The sequence below is a fragment of the Haemaphysalis longicornis genome, unplaced genomic scaffold, assembly GCF_048455015.1.
Source record: "Haemaphysalis longicornis isolate Haplotype H1 unplaced genomic scaffold, Haemaphysalis longicornis Haplotype H1 scaffold_12, whole genome shotgun sequence".
In the NCBI taxonomy this organism is placed as follows: Eukaryota; Metazoa; Arthropoda; class Arachnida; order Ixodida; family Ixodidae; genus Haemaphysalis; species Haemaphysalis longicornis.
Window position 1 is genome coordinate 106,966,068 of NW_027526225.1, and position 12,564 is coordinate 106,978,631.

General features: G+C 47.1%; 1 protein-coding gene across 13 annotated transcripts in view; it reads left to right on the forward strand.

The window, feature by feature from the left end:
• Positions 1 to 12,564, forward strand: part of LOC144163204 (uncharacterized) — a 1,050,610-nt gene that overhangs the window by 141,344 nt on the left and 896,702 nt on the right. The gene's annotated exons all lie outside the window — the stretch shown is intronic.

Sequence of the window (12,564 nt, forward strand, 5' to 3'; positions counted from 1 at the left end):
CGTGGCACATTCTTTGTAAAACGCAAAACATGAAATATATGGAATGCTTTGCCTAAACTCCTAATGTTGCCGTTTAAAAAAGACGGAAGTGGAACCAAGGTGCTCAGCCCAAAAGCGCGCGTTCGGCCCCGGCTGCGGTGGTAGCTTCAAAGATGAAGGCGGAAGGTCAAAACATCCGTGTGTCGAGATTTCGACGCATGCTGAAGATCATCGGGTGATCAAAATTGATCTGGAGCTCTCCACTGCGGCATGCCCCATAACCTGGGTGTCGATTCATTGCGTTAAATTCCCAAAAAATTCAAAGTTGAGTCAAAAGTACTTCCATAGAGAATACTATTTCGCATAAAGTTTAGAAGGGGAAACCATGATTCCATGTACAAATTCTGCGTCTGAAAATTACAGTACCTTCAGATCGAAAATAAAAAGGGAAAAATCGGCGCATTGATTTCTTTTTCCACAGTTTGTTTTTGCTGCCGGAAACACAGATGATCGATTTCAAATATCGCTAAGGTCGAAAGCGATTACATGAATTTATTTACAATGAAGAGTGCTCATCGGACTGATATGGTCTTTTCTTTATTCGTAAGTTTGCCCTGTTGCATAACGGAGAGTCGAGGAAGATCAAACTGGCCCATCGTCACCGTCTTAGCATCCTCTACCTCACCTTCGACCCGCCCCCAGTCACTGTGAATATTAAGCAGGGATAGATTGTCGATGAAAATGCACCGTAAAGCTAGCACCGCATTGCGGCGAGCGCGCTATTCAAAATATCCTTTGAAATACTTCATCGCTGTCACAATATCATCCCATGCTTCGAAGCACACGCACGTAGGGTTAACTTCACTGTCGTATATTTTCCTTCAAGTGCGGGCACTGCGCCGGTACACTATATGCTGGACAAGCCGAAATGGCTGAGCAACCTGTTTCTGTTATACCGTTTTAAATGAGCTGCAGCGCAGCAAACCCTTGCAAACGTAGGCCCTACAACCCAACCAAAGTGCACGGTCAAGAGAAAACCCCTTCCGGTACCATTATATTTCATTTTACCGAGATAGCTTGTCGGTGGAACTTATTCTGTGGGACGAAAAAGTAACGCGACAACGGACGGAAGACAAGGCCAGTGATATTTAAGCTGAAGCTCAGTGTTTCTTCCTATATGTTTCTGGGCATACTCGTTTCCAAAAGTGATGCAAAACTTTCATAACAGCTGTAAAATCTTCCGGCCCATCAACAACACCTCATAGCGCGGCGTACCAGAATCAAAGCCATCATTACGTTATATAAGAATCAACGCTTTACACTGAACGGCGACCGCATTTTCCTGGATGCATGAGACTGTAAACATGATTGATCTTTTTTTTTTTTTTTTTTGGGGGGGGGGGTAACGCGCCGACGCAACGCAGGCGATGAGGCGCGCCGTAGTGGAGGGCTCCGGATTAATTTTGACCACCTAGGATCTTTAACCTGTGCCGAAATCTCGTACACGCGGGCATTTTTTTCTTTTCGCATCTATCAGAAAAGCGGCCGCCCCGGCCGGGAATCGAACCCGCGTCCTCGTGCTCAGCAGCAGAACGCCTTAGCCACTGAGCCACCGCGGCGGGTGAAACCGCAAACATAGCGTAGCTGAAAAGGTTACGTGGACGTAGTGATCTAGATGACATAATATAACGTAGGAGTAAACGGAGGAACATAAAATACAAAAAATGGAAGGAGCTCACACTAACGCGTGACCTTCACGCGACCTTTCTATACGCGACCTTCACGACCATCACGACGGTTTAAACCGATGATTGCAGCCTATTTGCTTCTTCTTCGCTGCCCCAATGACCATTACTCAATCATTGTTGCTATTAGTGTGAGCTTCCTTCATTTTTTGGAAGTGATAAACATTCGACATTACCTTGGAGGGTACGTATGCTATGGCGTGTCTTTGTCCTTCCGACAAGTGTTGCCATGATTACGGTGGACGCTGCAGTTTTTTTGGCCAGTCTTGGCCAGTCTCCGTAATTGGGTATGCTTGGCTTTACAAACGTGTGCAGGGGACGCTGGGCGGGCTACGGGGCACGCAGACACAAGCTCTGGGCATTTTCTTGTTTTTGTTAACTGCAAGGCGGTCGCCGCGAGGCCGCACTCACGTGCACACGCTCGGCAATTTCTTGGTATTTTTAACTGCGAACACAAAAAATTACGACTTGCTAAAGAGCTTCGCTCTTAAAAATAGTGAAAGAAAATTATAAAGAGGCCCCACGCCTGCCATCCCGCTATCTATCCCCATGGAGTGCCTCCCCCAACTAATGCAGAGTTCAGAAAACTTCGCCACAGCCCGGGACAATCATGAAGCCTCTGTGCACGCCTCCAAACACGGCTTCCGTCACGCTTCGCTCATGTCCCGCTGCTTTTGCAGCCGAGCAAATACAGCGAGGAATTCTGGGCAATGCGAACGACCGACTTGTGCTGCAACCGGATTGAACAGTGAGGAGCATCGCTGTCTCCCGAGGGACGCGGCCTGAACAGCATCCACGGAACCAACCAGCGGAAAGCAACCCTTCGTGCGGAAAGGTTTTGTTGGGATTAGCAACGCTGTGAGCTGGGCCGGTATTGCGTGCTGAGCCGGGTTGGTTGCAGCAAGGCTTGTTTACTCAGTCAGCAGCCTCCTCCACCGATGTGTACCGGGACGCTCCACCTGTGCCGAATCCCTAGTGGGCGCACGCACGCGATGGCAGCTGGTTTCTTCCTCAATGCGTGTTTTCATGTGGCAAGAACTGCGACTCCTTTCTCCTAAGAGAATGTCGAAATTTGCGGTATTCAACAACTGGTTTGATGCAGGGTAATTAATTATCAAGTTCACTTTGAGGAAACACTGGAAGCGAATGTTGTCATTCCGGTGATCAAGATAGCATTGTATAATACCGCAGCAACGCGAGCAAATCTAGAGTAATGACATTGTCTATGCTCTTTTTCGCCCACACACAATGGTTCTGCCTCACTTCAGAAAAGCAACATTCACAGAAAAGGCAAGCGGATTCAAGATGTCATGTGGCGACAGTGGGCGTGCTGAATCCGGGTACATTTATTAGCACTTTGGTTAAATTACTTGAGTTACATTCCTGAGGACAGTATATATACCCGACGAAACCTACAGGAAGAGTTCATGGCTGGAAAAAGAACTTCTTTGCAAACGGCGGCATTCGCTCGCACTGTACTCTCACTCAGGCAGGACACTCACTGTATCACCGACAACTCTAGCGAGTTAAGAAAAGCAGGAGCTGGAGCGTTTCGGCTCAAATATAACAGCAATGAAAGAAAGCGATGAGTTTATCCAATATGTAACATGAACCTCAGATGCAGGTATTAGATGAAAAAATTCGGGAAACCTACAAACGCATTCGAAGTCTGCAGTTCAAAAACGAAAGAACGGCACCTAAAGAGAAAAGCTTTGGATTTGATCGAGCCACCTGTAGTCTTTTACAAACACAACTGTTTTGTGCGAGCTAACGTACTTGGATTTCGCTGTGATATCCTTATTTCAAGATTTACCTTCGACTATTTCTTTGGCCGCACACAAACATCTTTACCCGCCGTGGTGGCTCAGTGTCTAAGGCGTTGCGCTGCTAAGCCCAAGGAGGACGCGGGTTCGATATCCGACCGCGGCGACTGCTATTGCGATGGAGGCGATAAGCGAAAATGCCCGTGTGTGCGAGATTTCGGCGCACGTTAAAGATTACCGTGTGGTCAAAATTAATCCGGAGCCCTCCACTACCGCGCCTCATCGTCTGTGTAGCGACGGCGCGTTAAACCTCATTATCAAATCAATCAATCACGTATACGTTTGAGTGACGTGCGGTAAAATATTCTTCCTTGCGGAGTCGCCCACCCCAGCGGTGCAGAGATGGAGTCCCGAACGCTTCACCCGGTGGACCGACGCTTCGATCGAAGCCACGTTCTACCAATCAACGCCCCCCCCCCCCCCCCCCTCTTCCCCCTTTTTGCAAGCATATAGCTGAGATTCGTGACCCATCTGACCCTCAACTGTACCGCATCCACATCGATGACACGTTAGGCTGAACTCCACAGCTTCTTCTCTTAATGTGTTCAGGTTTAACAGCACACATGACTTATTTTAACAGCACACATGACCTACAACAACACACATGATTGATGATCCAAATGCATTGATTCCCTATGATGTACCTACGTTAATTGTGCCGACTTTTCTTGCACAATAGTGCACAGTGGACTGCCATGCATAACTGCCACGTTATTTAGAAGAGCCAGAGTGCGGAAACTAATTGCGTGTTAACCGCCGACGGCGGTGACACTTTCATGTGCACGCGGTGGAAAAATAGGCTGGGGCGTGCTAGCGCACGCAAAATGAATCGCCGTGCTATCAGACGTTGCGCTTCTGGTGTCGAGATACCGATGTGCGCGTGCGCGTCTAACCGCGCTGGCTGCCCTCTTTTTTCCTACACCTCAGGGTTTTTTTTCTTAGTCTGCATTTCTTATTCTGCTGCAAGAGGGCAGCAAACGAAGGCTTTAGTTGTATCTCCTTCCCCTGATCTCCCATCATCCCTTCGCTCCCATTACACTTCTAAACTCGGGTATTAGGCTTCGGGAAATCGCAAAAAAAAAGCTTCCCGTGTTGGTTTTGTTTTGTTAATATAAAGAAGTAATCATTATTACATTCCTACTTCAGGCGAAGTTTATATGTTAGTGCGGCTCCTTTGACGCCAAATGTTTTCCCATGAAAAAGAAAAACTCTACAACCACTCGTTTAAATCCTTCGTGTTTTTATTCTTAATGTTTATTTTTATACTGTTAAAGTGATTTATTTAAGTCTAGATTTATATACATTCCAGTATATTTTTATTTAAATATATATTTTTTGGTTGTTATCAGAATTCGAAAGCCCCCCCCCCCCCTCCCCCCTCCAGAGAAATATCGTGCCTCACCCCCCCCCCCCCCCCCCTGCTATTTCTAAGCGAATGTATACTAAAAAAGCGCCGCACGAATGATGTTTCCAACCGTGTTTAAAGCTTCTGACTGATTTCTGTACTCTGGTAAAGTTTTTGATAATAAGAATATGTGTGCCTTCACTTCCCATTTTTCAGTAGTTTATGGACTAGTGACCACCCCTAACAATAGCCTGTCTCCATGCTACGTCGCCATCCGTATACTTTAGGCAAATATTAACGAAACCACAGTGAACATCCGTAAAACTCTGCCCTTTACCTGAAAAAAAAACTGTACGAGGTCCAATCGAAACGGTACGATCATGTTTATATGAGACAGTGCAAAACTCACCCGTAATAAATGAAACGACGAAGGTAAAAAAAATATCATGCAGATATACCTTCAACACTGCAACTAACCAGCCATACGGCTCATAAGAGAATACATCTCCGCAAAAGGCATTGTTTAATGGCAATGCAGCGTTAGTCAAACGACAAAAATGGTATACGCTCTGGCTTACTTCGGCGTGTAATTAGCCCTTCTACGTCCTCAAAATGGTATCGGCGATAGCGCGAAGTAAATGACTGGTCTTTACGTAAGAGGCGGTCCAAAAGCAGATTTCCAACGAAAAGCATCTAGCGAGCGTCCGTGTTTAGACTCTAGGATGCTATCCTCCACACGGCAGAAACATAGTTTTCTAAACGGAACAACACCAAAGAACAGGCAACCGAATGACGAAACACTTCAGAAAAAAATGTTTGAAAACTGTTCATGAGCTCTCCGCCGCCTGTTTTAGTGGCGTAACAAGATTCGGGTACCCGAAGGAGTATAATTTTGTTTTTCTGCCAAGAGTTTGTGAAAGCCTCTTGCGGCTGCTTCAAAAGCTATTGCTTGACAAAAATAGTGACTTGAAGTATCGATTCCCCAATACCCCACGGAAAATGCTATCCTAGGAAAGCTCTCAAGACCTAGGGGCGAAGCATTAAGCGTTGCTCCAGAAAAAGCACCATGCCGTTATTTTTGTACTTTTTTTAGAAGCCGCTGGAATTGGCTTGGGTTACGAAATGCGCAGGGCTCCTATGTACTTCCTTAAAAGCAGCGAAAAGATGGCTGTTTTTGTGCATGGCGAATAATATCTCTTTATTACGGCAGATGAGATAAAGATCATGCAGAAATGTTTTTTTTTTGGCGTTAGGAAATAAGTACAACATTGGCGCTAAAATGACCTAACATTTATCTGAGCCACGGCAACGTTTCAACACAGCAGCAAATTGGTGCGGGAACGTCGACATTTATCACATAAATTTTATCTTCAATGTGCATCCTTGAACATGCTGCAGCTGAAATTCAACAGCTTTAGATTGGCGATGTTTTGGGGTGCACTTAAATATAAACGAAGAAGATAAAGCAATGCGAGGGAGGAGGGGGGTGAAGGTTTTACTTATAGAATATTTTAATCTTTATGGTAATACGTCCGCACGCTAACGGGAGCCAGAACCGATTTGTTGGGAAGCTGCAGAGACCTTACAGCGGTCATTTTGCCAGAAGAAAAGCTTAGAAGATATATGTACACAATTAATCTGTATTAACCTAAGTAGCTACTTTTTTACGGCGTCTTGGAAAGCAGGCAGTTCTTTTTTACAATCAGATATTTATTACTTGTCCTTTATTTCTGGTGTATCCCCTCCATTTCTTGTGACGCAATGCAGAATTACCCAAGATGGACCTCGTACAAAGCCAAATCAGCGAGGGAAGTGCCGCTACCTCGGAGAAAGCTAAATAAAATATCCGCACGTTTTCATTAAGGCAGTCGGTAACAATGATGGCTGGATATGGGGTGCAGCCGATTGCACCAGCTGGGTGTCTTAGTTCTGGCAGTTATATCATATATACCGTATAAACCGGAATATAGGTCGAGTTTTTTTCCAAAAAAATCCGCACAAAAGTCACCCCTCGTCTTATATAGCGGTCATTGGCAGAATGTAAATCGTTGTCTGGCAACAATGTGCAAGTGTAGTCCGTCGCCAATCGCCATTCGTGTCGGACTGCTCTCTCGCTCTATCAGGCCTTTATTTGATTTCGCTTTTCTCTAGTTTTTCGTCTTTTACTCGTCTATTACGCGTGCGTGCGTACATTTCTGTACGTCTCTGTTCCGAGATGAGTGGCGGCAGTCGACGCCAGTTCACCGCGGCGTTTAAGCTGACGGTGATTGCGTCACCGAGCAGAATGGGAATATGGCGGTGTAACGCCAGTTAGGCGTTTCAGAGAAAAGTGTGCGGTACTGGCGGAGCCAGAAAGCTAAACTGTGCGCGTGCAACCCCCGAAACCGATCGTTCTGTGGACGTCAAGCGGTGCACCCCGAGTTGGAGAACAAAGTGGCGGACTTCGTCCGGGAACTTCGCTCACGATCGCTCCGGAGGCCATGCGCGGACCGGCTCCGCGAACTGTACAATGAGTGGATAGCCGGCGACAACAAAAAGACCTATACGGGCCGGTTGCGACCGTGTCAAGCTGGGTGTCCTTCTCTGGGCAGTCGCTGCCCGACGACATGGGTACACGAGCGTTCAGGAAGTGCTCCATCAGCAACGCGCCTGATGGCATGGAAGATGACAGTGCGAAGCAGTCATCCTCGGACGACTCTGAGAGCTCGGACGAGTGACTTCGGCAGGCATAGTGAGTGGCAGTGACAGACGGGCGTCGAAAATAAATATAGACATTGTGTGCGCTTCTGTGCCAAATTATTTTTTTTTGTCAACTTTTCCCACCTCAAGGTAGGGGGTCGACCTATATACCGGGTCGACCTATAATCCGGTTTATACGGTAAATAGGCGCAGGTGGTAAAAAGGGACGATATCGTTCGCGTCCAGCTGCATAAACTGTTCTTGCACGACAAGGAAGGCGAAACACATGATCGGAATAAAAACTCAGACAATCCTTACCACCGGTTCAGTAAGAGAACATTTTTATCATGTACTAAAAGCACCCCTCAGCCGACGTTTTCACGTGTGTTTTGTGTGCAGATGTTCCTGCTTTAGATTACCAGACGAGCGCTTAGGAAAGCTTCGCCAGGCCTGCTTACTCATTCGCGATCTGTGTTGTAATAAAACATAACGCGAAAGAATATAATGGTTTTCTCGCTTCCATATACCTGCACTAATATTTCGCGGATTTTGGCACCCCAATATAGTCGTGCCTACGGCAAAACAAATGGCCTGGGTTAATTCCCCTTCCTCTTCTCTAGCATTAGATGCACATACGTGCTTCCCTTCTCTTTAAATTACTCCCATAAATGCCTTCACTTAGGCAACGTTCCATAAGCTATGCAACTTAGGCAACCTCCTCCTTAGCTATTGTCATCGTAATTCTTCGATATTCAGCGGAGTCGTGGTTTGGACGAGTTGGTACATAGCGAAATGTAAAGCGCAGCCCAAGACGAGGGACAAATAACCCACAGACGACACACGAAGCGCGACACTGTAAGCCAGGAGATAGCGCACTACGTGTCTTAATTGCGTCATTTGTGCCTCGCCTTGTGCGGCGGTTTAACATTTCGTTTCAATATTAGTCGTTTCGTTCAACGCGATTGCATTGAAGTTGTTTATTTATTCCTTGATTATAGGGTCTAACGCGCTGACGCAATGCAGGCGATGAGGCGCGCCGTAGTGGAGGGCTCCGGATTAATTTTGAACACCTGGGGATCTTTAACATGCGCCGAAATCTCGACCACACGGGCAGTTTTGCTTTTTGCCTCCATCACAAAAGCGGCCTCCGCGGCCGGTAATCGAACCCGCGACCTTGTGCCCAGCAGCACAACGTCATAGTTACTGAGCCACCGTGGCTGTTGTTTATTTAGTTTGAGAACATTAGTAGCGCAAATAAACGACAGAGAAGAAAGGGGCCACGAACACGAGTGAGCGTGTGTCGAACTGCCCGTGTCCTCGTTCTGGTGTGTTATTGGGCTACTTATCATGTTCTAAGACCGCAACGGACACGCCCAGCACCAAATTCTTTTAAGGCTTATTTAGTTTCCTGTGTGGTTTTAGTGGGAGGGGGTTGGTATGAAAACAAAAACAAGCAAAATCATCACGAAACAAACCGGAGACTAATCGTAAAGCCCCAATGTTTCGACTTAAAGAATAATGACAATTGCTTTGTACGCCAGGAGGCGATGGTGTGCACCGATTACTTTGTGCACCGGGAGCCAGACAATTTCAAAATAATCTCGTAGCGGTGATTTCTAAACACTTTTTGGCAGCGTATGCTTTGCACACTTAAGAAATGATTACATTTAGAGGAGATCTTGGAAATGGAACTACCCTTCAGCCAAAGGGACGAGGACGAGGTATAGACGGGACACAGCGCAGTGTCCCGTCCATTGCGCTTTGTCCACTGCGCTGTGTCCAATCAACACCTCGTCCTCGTCCCTTTGCGCTGTTCCCAGAATTCTATGCCAACACGCCCAAGCTGATAACCTTCAGCGTTTTATTACGTCCGCGGGACAGGCTCCTAAACCCATGTTACAGATTACCCTTGAAATATCAAAAGCAGAACAGAAAGGCAGTCTACCATCGTCCGCATGTGTTTTCGCAAGTGGTCCTGAAACGATTACAAGAAGCTAAGGATCGCTGCGTAACGTGACAAAGTTTCTGGTGTGTGTTTTATTGCTTCATGCATGGTATTATACCGAGTTGTACTAGGGCAGAACGAAAAGGTGCCGCACCCATTAGCAGAGACCATCCGTTTTATTATAGTCAACGCAAAAGGAAAGGGCCAAAAGTATAGCAAAACTTAAGATAACGGATAATTCGAGTAGTTTATAGTGGCAGAATTGAGGATAAGGAACAGAAGAAATACCCCTAAATTGTAGTTCCCAAAGCCTTGGCACAGACGAGGCACATAGCCCTAACAAATGGGGTTCAGGTTTCCGACTATTCACTTTAATGATGCTCTTAGGAACGCAACTCTCAGGGTGTAAAAAATAAACTGTCTAAAATTTCATTCGCAATTTCTTCGACAAAAGGGGGGAAGGAAATACGTCGCTTCGCACTGCGAAGGAGAGTCGGACATGGTTTAGTTGTTTTATCAATTTTTTTTCGATTGCTTCTGCGGGAGTTTTTCCCAAAGCACATCGCTTGGTGGTCTCCCCTTTGCCTTTATGGGACTGATCACTAACCATTTGAAATGGCGTACCACAAACCATCGCATTTTTTCCCACCCAACTGTGCTCGTCGCGTACGTGTGATAAAGTGAAAATGCTATTCTTCGCGGAAAAAAAAAAAACAAAGGATGCAATGCCACCCTCTCCAAACTGGAGACGCGCCAACTCACTGTTTACACTAGAAATACGTAAAAAACAAACATAAGTCAGGCCAAATTTTTACGAGTAGTGGTTCAAAAATTAGGTGATAGTCTGCTTTTCCTAGAATTTACAGCATGCTTGTAGTTGATTTTTTATTCACACTCACCCTGGTGGTCGAGCTCTACAAATCGTAAATGTTGAGGCAGTGACATGTACGACACACGCTACCCGTAAATTAGACAAGCTCTCTTTTGTTTTTTAGTTTTCTTCAGTTTACTTGACGTCACGACTAGAGGATACGCCAGTATTCCAAGAATTGGAAAACGGGTGTTCCCAATAGCATTGAGTTTATCCGGAAACATTATCCTAAAATGTTGCCTGTCTGTCCAACTGCCTGTTTCTTGTTTGGCGCTCGTGTCCGCTTTTATATTGGCGCCGCGCTTGCTTGCACTCGAAGCTGCCCCTTTCTATTTCGACTGTCACTTCTTTTCCGTCGTCGTAATGTGAAGGCAGCGTGCAGATCGGGCTACCGGGTGCAGGGGCATCAAAATGGTACAAGTGTGTGGTAGGTGCAAAGACCCTCTGCTTAAAGATGCCGTTCCCCGATTCTCTCGCTCGAGCGGACAACCCTACAATCCGATTTTATGCAATCTAACAAGGTTAAAATGGCGCCAAGTAACGGCCAGTCGCAGCAATACTTCCATCAAGTGTTAATCTGCCACCTCAGTCTCTCTGGTCAGACACCCAAATGAAATGAGTCATTGTTTACCACTCATGGCCAGCCTACGAGGCTAGCTTCCCCTCCTTCACATATTCGCAGCTTCACGGTACGAATGCCTCAGTACTTTACGAAATACCGCATAACATGCGGCCTAGCGGCATGAACACACTTTAGCACAGCGTTTGTAGTTTCCGCATTGCGGCTTGCCAGTCCCCGTTATGAAGTAGCGATATCTGAGGAGTCGCTGTTGAAGCAAAGGGGGCAAAGCGTTTTCACTCAAGAATATTCCCTGCAGTTTGAAAGAGCTTGAATATCTGACATTTAGATTAGAAATTCACACTAAGTGGTTTTGTTTTGGGGAAATTGAAACATTCTTTCTTATCCCGCCATCTGTGTGCCGCTGGAACTAATGACGTTAACTAGAATTCAAGCGTACGCTAAATATTGAGGCACGAAATAAGTAAAAGAAGTTGTATTAATTTGGAAATAACCTAGCTTACCTTGAATGCAGCGATAAATGGTTTTTGCTTCACCAGCAACTGAGTTTCCGGCTAACATGTCCCTATTCGTACCTGCATCCACACCCATACACGTATGCGAACGTTTTCATGAGGATATTAATGCTGCGAAAATTGCTCGATCACATTGGTATGCTTACATGATTTCCAAGCGAAAAAAGCAGCTGGTGATTACGGTACTCCCTAATGCGATATTTGGGCGCAGCTGCTCATTGTTCAGCACTCACTCCTTGTTCTGGGTGCTGAGCCCTGGCAGCTTGTTTAGCTGCAGCGGCTGACGAAGCGCTCGACCGGTTGCCTCATTCGCAGTTCAGCACTCACTCTTGATGGCCGCAGTGCACTGAGGCAGCACTCTCTCGTGGGTTCTCTCGACGTCAGCTACGGTGAGCCTCTGGGTCGGCGGCGCGAAGTGCGTCTCAGGAAGGGGCCGCGACCCGCGTCTTTAGCGAACGCTCATCATAGTCACGCGGACGCCCCCTCCTGTTTTCGCCAAGCGTCGCGCCGTGGAGCGCGTCGTGCGGGCACGCATACTGCCCCCTCCCCTCCCCCACCGCAAACATTCGGAGACCGCTGGCTCGTGCCGCCACGGCGAGCCGCCCTCCCGGCCCTCCCCTCACAATTCGCGACACTCTCCTGATTCGCTTTCTTTCACTCGTCCGTATTCCCATCGTTCGCTCGGGCACGACGCCGCCGACGTTGCTGAGCCCAAGGACGGCGCCAAAGGGCTGCGCGCTGCAGCAACGCGTTTGCGTCTCTTCGCTCCTTCACCCCTTAAAGCTAATTACTCCGACAGGCGGACCAGCCGCAGTTCATGCGACAGCTTCCCGCAGTCAGAGCTGTCCTCTGCGTGCACCTGTTCTGCGCATGCGCCATCACGTTTCCCTGTCACGTGGCATTCATCAGGCTAACTTCTTGTTTCGTTCTGGCATGGTGCCGGCTTATCACTGGTTTAGCGCGGTTGGCTGCTGCTTTGCAGACCGTGGATGAAATGCCGGGTCACCCTTTACTCACTTTACTGCTCTGATCCACCTTTCAGGCCATCAAATATTTTGCGGCTCATCACATTTCTTCCCGAA